The sequence below is a fragment of the Tupaia chinensis genome, unplaced genomic scaffold (assembly GCF_000334495.1).
Source record: "Tupaia chinensis unplaced genomic scaffold, TupChi_1.0 Scaffold139668_1, whole genome shotgun sequence".
In the NCBI taxonomy this organism is placed as follows: Eukaryota; Metazoa; Chordata; class Mammalia; order Scandentia; family Tupaiidae; genus Tupaia; species Tupaia belangeri.
This window is the reverse complement of record NW_006199549.1, coordinates 168,216-181,743: the sequence shown is the minus strand read 5'-3', so window position 1 is coordinate 181,743 and position 13,528 is coordinate 168,216.

Below are 13,528 nucleotides of genomic sequence, written 5' to 3'. Positions count from 1 at the left end.
AAAAAAAAAAAAAAAATCAATAAAATGTATTTTTTTTCTTGCTTAATTTTTAAAAAATTTTACATAAATGTGTGTTCACTAAAGAGAGAAAGCATCAAAAATGGCCATGTCATAATTTTTTTCCTCCATTTTTCTATCCTTTTCAGGTTTGGGACATGCATGCACATGTGGCAACATGTTTCTAAGTAATCAACCAGAATGTACATTTGTGACTGCCTATGTGGAATCCAATTCATTCTGTACAAGGCTTAACATCTATGCTATGGGGCTTTGTATGGTTAATTTTGAAGATATGGCCCAGATTTTTCCAACCTAATGGGTTTATACTATAATGTCCTCTCATCATCAGTATGTAAGAATTCTAATTAATCTCTGTCATTGCCAACACTTTTTTCCTTAGCCATTCTGGTGGGTCTCATTGTTATCCAGTGTACTACTCTAGACCTGGAAAGACCTCAGTGAATAGTTCTCTATTTTGTGTGGGATTCATTAATATATAAATAATGAATACAGAGAAACAATCCTCTCTCACAACACATTTATCCCACTTGTTCCAAAAATATTGAGCCAAATTTCTCTTAGGGTTGTAGAAATGTTTTAGACACTCTCCCTTGTAATGTACATATTGGAACACATTGCATATGTTCTCTCCCCCCTGCTTACTTAACCTCCAAGATGGGTATTTTTTCAAGCCATTCTTCCATATCCTTATTATTTTGCATTATTTCATCCAAAGCAGAGTGGAAATTGGGAGGGAAGAGGTACAATATGCATTTGTAAGAAATACCCTTCATTCCATGAACTAGAATATACACACCTTCACTTCCCCACAACTTTAATGGTCTTTGTCCACATTTCCTACCACCTTTGTTCATGGAGGAGAAAACAAACAAACAAACATATAAGGAATAGCACATTGTCAGTCTTAGGATTCTATAAACAATCAATTGTTGCAGGACTGACTGTTTTACTTTTTGCTATAGGACATGTGTGCTCACCTGAGAGAGACTGAGAAACAGACAGAGGAAAAGTGAGAATTCCTCAAGAAGGAATGATCACTCCACAGTCCCTTCTCCATTCTCTTGGGACTTTGGGCACGCATTCCTGGAGTGTTTTTCAAGCCACTGGGTTCAGGACTGGAGCTGTGAAGTTACCCATATGGAATCCAGTTGCCTTAACCAACACCCCACCTGCTGGCCCATTCTTATCTCCTAAGAGTAGACTAAGCATTACTTAATAACAAGTGACATTTTCAAATAAGAGCTTACTTACAAGTTAAGCACACATTTATGAAAGTGTAACCTCACTGTTGTTATGTGCATAATACTTCAGTACTGTAATAATTGTTCATATATTTTTGTTCAGTTTTTATTCAGTGATTTTCGGATTGACCCAAAGGTGTCCTATGCACAGCCAACCAAAAAGGAAGGACACCTAGAACCCGTCTAGGCTGTGTATATGCAGGATGAAGTCCAATGTTTCATAAGAAAAATGAGAAACCATCCTGGAGAGAGACAGATTGCCTCAACATGTGAGGTGAGCAGAGTTCAAATTAGGAGAGAAGTTTTCAGTCTCTGGAGCCAAATCTCAACTGTTCCCATGAGATGTGACTTTGAGATTAAATTTCCTAACATGCTAGGGGAACACTACCCACCACACCCTGTAAGAGGTAATTTATTCAGCATTGCCACTTTCACGCAGGCACACGCATGGTAAATTTATAAGTGGGGTCAGGAAAAAGATGATTCTGGGAAGGAACAAGGGGAAAGAATAGAGGTGGAGACAGCTGGGTCAGGATGCAGGATATCCAATCCCTCAGCAACATACTTGGACCTCAAAGCACAGGGGAGTGTGAAAATGCCAGGTTGATGGTGGTGGGTTCCCAAGGTCCTCCAGTCTTCCTGAGACAGAATTCCCTAAGGAAACTTCAAAATATGAACCTGAATCCACCACTCTGGGCACTAGAAACTAGAATGAGTTTCCTTCCCCATGGCAAATGGGTCACAGGAGAGGAGAACTCAGATACCTCTTCCAAAGTTAGATTGATGTAGTTTGAATGTGTGTCCTAGGTTTTACGTGTGGGAAATTTAACCACAAATTCATATGTTTACAGTAGTGGGAGGTGGGCCTCTGGGACATAATTAGGATTAGACGCAGTTATCTGGGTGAGAGCCTCATAGTGGGACTCTTTGCTTTGTGGAAAGGAGAGATCCTGAGCTGCGAAATGCTTGCCCTCTTGCCATGAGATGCCTCCCACCATGTCATGAGAGAAGGAATGTCCTCACCTGATGCTGGCACATTGATGTTGGACTTCTCAGTCTTCAAAAATACTAGTTAAATAAACTCCTTTTAAAGTGAATTGTCCAGTTGGTATTCATATATAAAAACAGGAAATGGATCAAGACAGGGATGCATTGACTGAGTTACCTGAAGAACTGCACATGTTCAGAGAAGTGACTGTTGGACTTGATTATCTACAATGACCCACTGTGCACTGAGATCCTTGGAAATGTTTTCTACTGGGAGTTCCTCAGAGTAGAGAGCAGCCTTTAGGCTTGGGGTACTGCATGGTGTAGTGCTCAATGTGGCTGAACATGGGACCATTCATCCAATGTCTGGCTAAAGTGAGACCTTGTGTGAATTAAACTGTCCAAGACAGTGAAATCAGTGAGAGAAGGAAGCTTCTATGCTCCTAAGTTTCCCTGGAACCTTATGATCCTGCTCTTTTATCTACTTTAGTCCTTGGAGAGCCACTGCCTTGAGGACTGCCAAACAAAGGTACCTGTTGTTTTGGGTTTTCATGCCTCGTGCTGTAGTTATATCTGTGACCAAACAAGAGCAGATTGTGCCCACTCTACTCTGCTGAAGCAGATTTTGTGCCCACTCTACTCTGCTGAAGCAGTGAGCTGGGAAGATCCATTTGGAGTTTATTTTGGCTGTCCATCTCTGACCCACTCTGCAGTTTCTGTGATTATTATCCATATCTTTAATATGAGGTGCTCAGGACCAGCAGTTAGCGTAATGGCTATGTTTCTGAACTCCCATATAGTCGACTGCGGTTCGAATCATAGACTCGGTGGCTATAACTCACACCGGGCATGTGTGTGTGCACATGCTCAAGATCCCGAGAGGAGAATAGAGAAGGGATTGCAGCATGGACATCCCCCCTGAAGGATGATTTCTTGCTTTCTGTCACTCTGGCTCTCTGTCTGGCTAGCGCACGTGTCCTACAACAAAAACCTCTCAGAAAAAAAGAAATATATGAGATTCTCAAAGGTAGCAACAGAGCTCCAAGATAATTTCACTCATTGACCAACTGTGTCCTGAGCATTCACTGTACAGGCACAGTGTTAACCCTGGTGTTGCACTAAAAACCATAATCTCTGCCTGGAGGAGTTTACTGTGTGAAGTGAGTTGAATAAAAGGACAAAACACTCAAGTAAAACTAAGCAGGTGTTGTAAGGGAGAGCTTGGGGCCACTTGGTTGGCAGCTAGGAAAGGCCTCAATGAAATGACAGTTTTGCTCAGACCAGGAAGATAACTGAAGCCAACCATACACATATCCATGAGCAATGTTTCAGGGTAGAGGCTCAGCTGTCCAGAGACTAGGAGGAAGAGGTAAATTAGACCAGAGAGATAGTTATAACACAGCCAGTGTGGGTGGGGGGTGTCTAGAGGACAAAAGGAGGGAGAAGGCAGGATAGAGCCAGGCCTCAGGGCCTAGAAATCTTTAGTAGTCTTTTTTCTGTGAGACAAGTTTACACCAAATTTTAAAGCTTACAAAAATCTTGTATTACTGGATAGTGTGGACCAGAACCCAGGCCCAGCTGAGCTAGTTGCTTTTGCCTCCATGTGTCTAAGGTGGATGAGGCTGTGGTCTCAGCTGAGGCCCTCATGATGCAGGATTAGTTTCTAAAATCATGAGTTATTGGCAGGTTTGTTTGAAATGGATTATATATTCTTGTTTATTGGTTTGGGCCTTGTGTTAATTCTTTGCCAGTGGAGCCTTACCATAAAGCATTTGAAATTTTGAGTTTGATTTTCAATATTCAGGGATGGGATACACAGAATAAACACAGGAGAGAGGAAGCCAGACAGAAATCACAAACATAACACATTCTTGGTAGCAGCATTCCTTACATTTTTATCTTTTTTAATGTTAATTTTTTTTTTTTGTCTGGAAGTCAGTAACTAAATGCAGTCCAACTCAGAGAGGAGGTCATTACACTAGGATCTGTGTACCAGGAAGCAGTAATCACTGGGAGCTATTATGGGGTTCTAGGAAACCCATAATTCCATAAGCCAACATGATACACTAGGCTGTGATTCTAAAGAATTATTCAATTTTGGTTATTATTATTCTTCAATTTGATGAAAAAGACAAGGGGAGGAGAATGGACTGAGAAAACAAGCTGCCAGTTCCAGCACTTGAACCACAATTGGCCATGTGTGAAGTAAAGTCAAGAGGAACAATGGAAAAATGACTTTGTATATTACAGATCAGAATTCAGGCTGTTTGAAGTTGTATTTAATGCTACCTTCCACCCCATTGTGTAATACTCCCATCTCTAGGTTTGTGCATTTGCTACATGTGGCACTAGCCCATGGATTATATAGGTACTAGAGGTACATATACTTGGTGACATCCCTAAAGGCAGAGGCTGGAACAATAGCTATTGTGCAAGTGAGTATTAAGGGGAGACCCTGTGAGGCAAAATGGCTTGTCCAGGCCACAGCCCTGAAAACAAGGAGGATCCAGCAGTGATTCCTGTTCTTTATCCTTAGAGCTGGGGGCCTTCCCTATGTCTGTGAGTGGGCCCTCAGACATGATATAGATGTGTTCAGTTGTGGATTCAGCATGGAATGAGGGTGAGCAGTTAATGACCCAGGGGCAACCTTGAGAAAATAGAATCTGAGTAGCACAGAACAAAAAGAGATCACAGAAAGTGGCCTCAGTTCACTGACAATAAATACCAAAAGAACTTGGAACCTAGATGACTAAGCACCTACATTACAGAAACATCCCCTACTGACCTCCCTTAGCTGGAGTCCTTTGAGAGAGCCAGCTGTTTTGCTCCATCTCAACTTCCTAGGATTTGGGCTCAGAAAATTCCAGAGTGAGAACCTTTCCTAATTCTGCAGAAATTTGCTCAGCCCTCACCACTGAATCTCCTGACCAGTTGTGAGAAAGAATGCAAAGGTAACATGGGGAACTTTAGGGTTGGCCACAATACTAGTCCCACCTAAAATATCCCATGCTTTTCTCTTTGGCTGGGGAGAATGTGAGGACATGTGGGGTGAACATGCTCTGGACAAGAGTAGGTTGTTAATGAAGTAGAGGCCTGATAGGCTTATTGGGTCCACACCTCAGGGCAGTAAGGGGAGTGCTGGAGCAGGGTCTATATGTCTGTTTCACATTAACCTTGAGCTTTGGGCTGTCATCTGTTTTCATCCCAGGACTGTGGTCTGTGAGGCTATGGCTATTTGCCTAATTCAGGATCAGGTCAATTGGGCAGAAAGAGTGACAAGAGCAGAGAGGGCTCTGATGCTTCCTTGTCTCATTGCCATTAGCTGATGGCTCCAAAAGATTGCCATAGTCAGTGAGGACCCCTCCTCCCTCTGCCTGGGTGAGGGACAGTTGCTCATGCAGCTAATAATGGGGTTGAGCTGGTTTAAGTATATGCAGAGTGGAGGAGTGTTTACAAGCTGGGCCTGGAGATATCTGGGGAGGCTTCTGCCCATATACTGAAGATTCTCAGGGCTTCTCCCAGGGCTCTCCTTCTACAGTGGAGTCTCAGTTCCCATGGAGTCTCAGTCCCCTCCCCTCCTTCATCCCACCATCCACCTTATCCTTGATGAGATACAAAATCAGTTTTCATATTTTTGTAGGAATATGTGAGAAAATACTTTGAATTTTTTTTTCACTTCACATTACGAGTACCAGTGTTTGCATGGGGCCGAGGATCATATTGCGTTAACCATCCATCCATCATCTCACCCTAGTGGGGAAGTGCATTAGCCAGGATTCTGGATGACGTGCAGGTGGGAACCTTCAGGGTAGGCACATTTGGGAACCTAGAAGATGACCTGGAGTCAAACACACAGGGTTATTTCAATATCTCAGACAAGCCAGGGAAGTGTAGGCCCAGGGCTGGCCTTGTAGGAAGGGCTGCCAAAGAGCTGTTCTTGCTTGATTTTCTTGTATAAATGTATAGTAAAGCACAAATGTGTGAAAATACCTTAATTGCAATATTGACAAGAATATAATTAATCTACCCACCTATATGCATCTTATCATTTTTATTAGTACTTCCCTGCATATATTTCTGTATGTGTGTGTGTGTGTTTATATTTTGATACTTTGCTCCATATGTAGGTTTATTTCCCTATTTACTTAGTAAGACTACAAATGCTTTTAATCGCACAATTTATGTCCTGCTGTCCTGTAACAACATCTCACTTGCCTTCTGCTCACCACTATGGCCATCATTATTTGCAACCGCAAGTTTCTTTCCCACTTCCATGAATTTGTCATTCCAAAGATGTGATATAGATGGGAGCACAGATTACCTAATATTTTATGATTGGACTTTCCAAGTCACATCATTTTCTGGAGAGTCATTCAAATAGTCCTGTAATTGGTTAACTTTACTCCTGTTGAGTAATCTTGCATGGTGCAGATATACTACACTGTCTGAGCATTCCCGTAGTCAAGGCATATCAATTTTATTAGAAACTGCCAAGCTGGTGGCAGCTGCTAACATTGTGGTTTAAGCTGCTGGACCCCACATGACTGGCTGCATGTTTCAAGTCCCAGTCTTTGCATCCTGAAAACAATTCCAAGCGCAGCTATGTGCATGCTCATAACCCCAAAAGGAGGGAGAGATGGAGAAAAAGAGATTATGGTGTGACCATTGCCATTGCTTTTCCTCTCTGTCTCTATCTCTGGTAAGCATATGTGCTATCTAGCTAATTTAAAAAAGAAAGAAACTGCCTAACTGTTATTCAAAAGAGCTATATCATTTTGGGACCAGCAGTTAGCATAATGGCTATGTCGATGAACTCCCATGTAGTCGACTGCAGTTCAAGCCCTGGACCCAGCAGCTTAAACTCACACCGGGTGCATGTGCGTGCATGCCCAAGATCCCAAGAAGAGAATGGAGGACAGGGATTGTGGCATAGCCCTCTCCCCTGGGGGGGGGGTGATTTCTCACTTTCTATCTCTGTCTCTCTCTGTCTTCCTGCAAGCGCACATGCCCTATAGCAAAAATCTTTCCAAAAAATAAATAAATAAATAAATAAAAGAGCGGTATCATTTTGCATTCTCATCATCAATGGATGAGTGATCATTTCTTCAGTTTCTTTCCTGAATTGACTTTATTTCATTTTTTAAACTTTAAGCACTCTGATAGGTGTGTATTGATATCTCATTGCTTTAATGTACATTTCATAAATGGCTGATGATAAATAAAGCATATTATGCTTTTATGACATCTGTATCTTATCTCTGTTAAAATGTCTTCTCATGGCTTTATCCCCTTAATTCTACTTTTTGTTTTCTTCTGGTGAATGGGGGGATTATGTTTATATTATGAATACTAGTCTTGACTGGATAGTAGGGTTTTATTTGGTTTAATTTGAGAATTCTATTTATATTCTGGATGCTAGCCTTTATGAGGCAGAAGACTTTTTTTCCTCCAGAAACAATTAACTTTAGGGTCCAGCAGATTGTATGTTGGTTAAGGCACTGGACTCCCATATGGCTGACTGTGGTTTGAATTCTAGAGCTGATGGCTTGAAAATCATAGTGGATGCATATGTTTGTGTGCTCAATATCCTGAGAGGAGAATGGAGAAGAAACTGTGGCTTGATCATCACCCCTAGTGGGTGACTCACTTCCTCAGTCTTTCTCTGGTTAGTAAACATGCTCTATGGCAAAACCTTAAAAAAGAAAAAAAAAATAATGAACTTGTAAACCTTTTTATTCTACTGTTTGCCTTTACATTTATTCAATTTATATGTTATCAGTCAAAATAAATTTAATCTCAAAAATATCAAAGTAAATTCACACTGTATGTGTTACTATAAATGCTAACAATGTGCAGAATCCTATGTAACTTCTTGAATGGTGTTTTATCAGCCCTTTGATACAAGAGTGGTCTCCCCATGGTAAAAATTGAGGAGGAGCCCAACCCAGATCTAAACTAGGAGATGAGGGATACCAAAATGTTTTCCTAGGTTCTTTTCATTCTTATCTCAAAATCTGGTGAGATAGCATGTGTGAAGCAATGTCCTTGCATCAAACATTTCCGGTATATTTAAAATTCTGATTGGACTAGAAGTGTCTTTTCCCTATTTCTATCATTTTCTACTAATGTGTTATTACAAATTTATCTAAGTAGTTAACATTTTGCCTCCTGAGAGGAGGCTAGGAACTAAGTGTGTAGCATGTATAATAATTATTGATCAAACAAGTATAGACATTGGGCAATTTCTATGTGTTTGCATGGAGTGAGTGACAGAAAGATGAGGAAAATATAATACTTATCTTCAAGGAGCAAACATACTATTTGGAGATTTATTCACAATTATTCTGTTCCTGTAAGTGCCTAGAACCAATCAAATAATGAAGAGATATCCCTTAACTACTATTTGATGAATAACTACTATTTCTTGAATGGTGGAGATTGGCATAGTGGAGAGACAGTACAGCCATAGTGGAGATAAGGTGAGTTTTCTAAAGGAAGGATAATTGAACGTGTAGATGGTGGATGTTCCAGGATTCTGAAGTGTGTACGGCAGATCTTCAGAGACTTGACACTGAAAAGACTGCAGGAGAAATTGTAGTAAGATGTTACAGCCCTGAGCATGAACTCTTTTTGTAAGAACAGCACTCCTGACTCCAGGAATAATGGGGAGAGGCAATAAGTTCCTGGTCATGGTGGCCAACAAGATAACAACACATATTACTCACTTTAGTTGGTTGTCTGGAATATAAACCCTAATTAAAATTTGATTGTTTTTGGGACCAGCAGTTGGCATGATGGCTGTGTTGCTGGACTCCCACGTAGTTGACCGCGGTTCGAGTCCCAGACCCGGTGGCTTAAAACTCACGCTAGGCGTGTGTGCGTGTGTGCCCAAGATCCCAGGGGGAGAATGGAGGAGAAGGGATTGCAGTGTGGCCATCCCCTCTGGGGGGTGATTTCTCACTTTCTGTCTCTCTGTCTCTCTCTGTCTGTCTGCAGAGTGTACTGGCCCTATAACAAAATCCTCTTCTAAAAAAAAAAATTGATTATTTTGAAGATGTTCTATACAGTACAAGATACTCTGAATGCTAATAAGTGACAGTTAATACATAGGTCCTGCGGTAGAATAGTCTTTGAAAATAAAAATGCCCATTGATAATCTCAAGATGTGAAATTATGGAAATGTTTGAAATTCAATACATTTAGAAATTACTGTCAAATTATAGGGTCATGTTTACATTTGTCTCCAAAATATTTGAATTTACAAATCATCTCAAGAAGCCTGAAATAAAACAAACAAAATGTGAAGAGAAGGTAATTTATGCTTAGTAGACTACAAGTAGAAATCTGTTCTTCCTGAAGCAAAGCCTCATCCCTCTGCCCTTATGTCCAGGTCCTGCCCAGGAATACCCAGCCCTCAACTCAAGGCTGCATCCAACCTTTCTAAGTCAATGGGACCTGAAATGGAAATAAGAGTATGAAGGACCTTGTTTAATGGCAAAATTTTCAAGAACTGTCTGGTCATATTTTGGTGTCCATTCCCACCACAGACCACCCTAGACTTGAATTATTATAGTTACACAACCTGCTCTTAGAACCACAGTGTGGGCTTGTGCATCTCCCCAACTCACACTGGTCCCAATGTCCCCACCATGCCAAGTCACACCTCCAGGCACTGGCTACAAAAGGGATTTGGAGGCACCCTGTTCTCTTATGAAGAAAACGCCTCATTGCTTAGCATCAACCCTTCAGTTTTTGGCTTTTCCCTTGAAATTTTTGTGTGAAATATTTAATTTGAGTAGGTGGAAGCAGCCCAGTGTGCTGGACTGCAAACTATCCAGATGGACCCAACTTAGAGATTTTAGGAAAGAAAATGAATCAAGATGGCAGGGGAAAGTGTGCGCTCAGACCCTGACCACATGAAACTTTCACCCATAGTCCTACTCATAAGAACCCATTTCTTCAAAGTTCTACCCATGCAGGTTCTTTCACCTTTTCTATAGGCAACATACATGCCATGCCCACACTCAGGGAGGCCTTTCCTTCTTCTTCTACTTACTTATTTAAAGGCATTTTACTATGGTTTTTGTATGGTATCAAGTAAAGCTTATGTTATATATAACATAGTTTATAAATGATTTGCAAGGTTAGATACTTTTGAAAATCAGGGTGATGAGATTTAGTAGCACATTATATTTTAATCTTTGAATTATTTTTAAATAATTATTTAATTTTATTTATTTATTATTATTATTTCTAAAATTTTACCTGAACGGGACAGAGTGAGGGAGAGTGATAAAACAATCCACCACATCCAGGATTTGAACCACAGTCAGCCATGTGAGAGTCCAGTGCTTTAGCCACCGTGCCATCTACTGCCCCTGAATTCTGTGTTATCTAAGTCAGACTGCATTATATTTCATGATTATCTTGAGACAACTGTTCAAAAATCACATAAAAACTGCAGAATTACTGTATATGTGTAATCTGTAATGGTGCTTTTTGACAAGTTATTAGAATTAAAGTAGAAAAGAATACCATCAGAAAAGATTTGTAAATTATGTCATCGTATGATTGAATATAACTACAAAATACATGTCAGAGGAAAAATAAGAAAGAATGAAAGAAAATAAATAAAATATTTAAGGAGCCGTGTTCAATCCCAGGAGACCAGACCTGCCCAGAAATGCTATCTTTTTCTGCCAGGCCTTCTTTTTATGCCAAAGGCTGGTCAAGCCTACAGAAGGAGACCTAGAGAATTGTGAGACCCACTCACTAATGGGAACATTTGCAGGATCATGTCCAGCTCAGACATCCTATCCAAGCCTCCATGAACTCCCAGGACTTTGGTGACCCTTTGATGGGACAGGACACAACCCCCCTCCTCCACAGTCATGGCAGGAGGAGAAACAGTGGTCATACTCAAGAGACCCTCAGGGAACTTTCTGGACAGTCTTTCATTACATACATTGTTTATACTGTTGACTCAAAATACACTTAGTCAGATTTTTTTTTTTTTTTTTTTTACTATAGGGCATGTGTATATGCCACATGAAAGACACTGAGAAAAGGAGAAAAAATTAGAAAGCACAATCAATCCCCCTCCATAATCTTCTAAAGATTTTGAGTAGACATACTCACTTATATACATGGCTGGCACACTTTTTGAGACATACTGTCTGGGACTTGAATCATGTAGTTGGCCATGCAGGATCCAGCAGCTTAAATGCTGTGCCACCTGCTGGCCCAGAATTCTCAAAAAAAAAAAAAAAAAAAATATCTTTCAAAGTAGCCAGCAGGTGGTGTGGTGTGATGATTAATGCCGTGGACTCCCATATGGCCCACCATGGTTTGAGTTCCAGACGTAGTGACTTGAAAATTACACTAGCCACATTTGTGGGCTTACCCAAAACCCCAAGAAGAGAATAGAGAAGGGATTGCAGTATGGACCTCCCCCCAGGGCTTGATAATTCTCTATCTCTGTCTTTTTTGGTGAGAACAAGTACCTTATGGCAAACCCCATTCCCAATAAAAATTATTTTAAAGTTTATTTTTTTTCATGAGTGAAAGGGAGAGAGAGATCCATAGACAGAGAAAAAGGCACTCCCAACAATTTCTCAATACCTTACCTACTCCCAGACTCAGCCAAGCGGCAGATTATGGGTATTTGTGTGCCTTGCACACTCAGGTAGACCTCCAGATGGGATCTTCCCCCATGTGGGGTACCTTTGCAGTGTGTCATGTTTTATCACTCCACCATTATACAGATTATTTGCCTTTTTTTTTTTTTTTTGTCTTTTAGAAAATGGCCATCTTAACTGGGTAAAATGAAACCTGATTGTAGCATGGATTTGTATTTTATTGGTAATTAGTGATATTAAGTATTTTTTCACATACTTGGCCATCATATGTCTTTTTTTCTTTTTCTTTTTTTTTTTTTTTGAGAGGTTTTCGCTATAGGGCGCGAGCGCTCGCCAGACAGACAGAGACAGAGAGACAGAAAGCGAGAAATCACCCCCCAGGGGGGATGGTCACGCCGCAATCCCTTCTCCTCCATTCTCCTCTCGGGATCTTGGGCACGCATGCACACGTGCCTGGCGTGAGTTTTAAGCCACCAGGTCCAGGACGCAAACTGCGGTTGACTACGTGGGAGTCCAGCGACATAGCCATTACGCTAACTGCTGGCTCCCCTATCATATGTCTTTGTTAGAAATATTTATTCATGTCTTGATTTAAGTTTATAAACAGGTTTTTGCCTTCCTTTTATTGGGGGGGATTTTCTGTGAAAATTATTAAGTTCCTTATATACTCTAAATATTATTCCTTCATTAGATGAACAGATTGAAAATACTTTTAACCTCTCCTTCAGGATGTCTCTTCACCCTGATTACTTGCAGTGCAGAATTATTTTATTGGCATTTGCTATCATCCCAGTTGTCTCTTTATGCTTTTGTTGTCTCTGATTTCAGATCTTCTTCAACAAATCTATGCTCATAATAATACTTGAGGCAATTTCCCTGCTATTTTCTTTGGTATTTTTGTTTTGAGTCTTACATTTAAGTTCAGTCTGTTTCTCTTACATAAGTTTTCACTATCTCCAGTACCATTTATGAAATTAGTGTTCTGTGAGGGACCAGCAGTTAGCATAATGGCTATGTCGCTGGACTCCCACGTAGTCGACCGCAGTTCGCATCCCAGACCTGGTAGCTTAAAAGAAATCAGCCTTCAGGGAGGATGGTCACCCCACAATCTCTTCTCCTCCATTCTCCTCAGCATCTTGGGCATGCATGCACACACACCTGGTGTGAGTTTAAGCCACTGGGTCCAGTACACAAACCATCTTGACTACATGGGAATCCAGAGACATAACCATTACTTCAACTGCTGGTCCCCTAAACTTTGAGCTTTTTTAAAAAAATGACTCCTCCAGGAACCCCCATGGAATTGAAAGGATGGTGGTGGTAGCAGTGGCCCCTGGAGGAGTTAGTGCAGAGACCAGGGGTGCAAAGCCTGGCAACCAAAACCAAAACCAAAACCAAGACTGTTGCACAGTTACCTGAGTTGTCTCCTCCCCCAGAGCCAGTACTTAGTGTCAGCTGCTGGGCCCTCTTTCTCTCTCCTATCCTTATCTCTGATTCCTGATCAGACACCAGCCAAGTCCCCTGCCCCAGAGAAGAAGAGAACCCTGGGTGCCTACCACCCCTCTGGATCTGGCATCAGCTTTGGGCATACCAGAGCCTCTGAGAGCAGCTGTGGAGCCTTGGCCCTGGCTGCTCATGCCA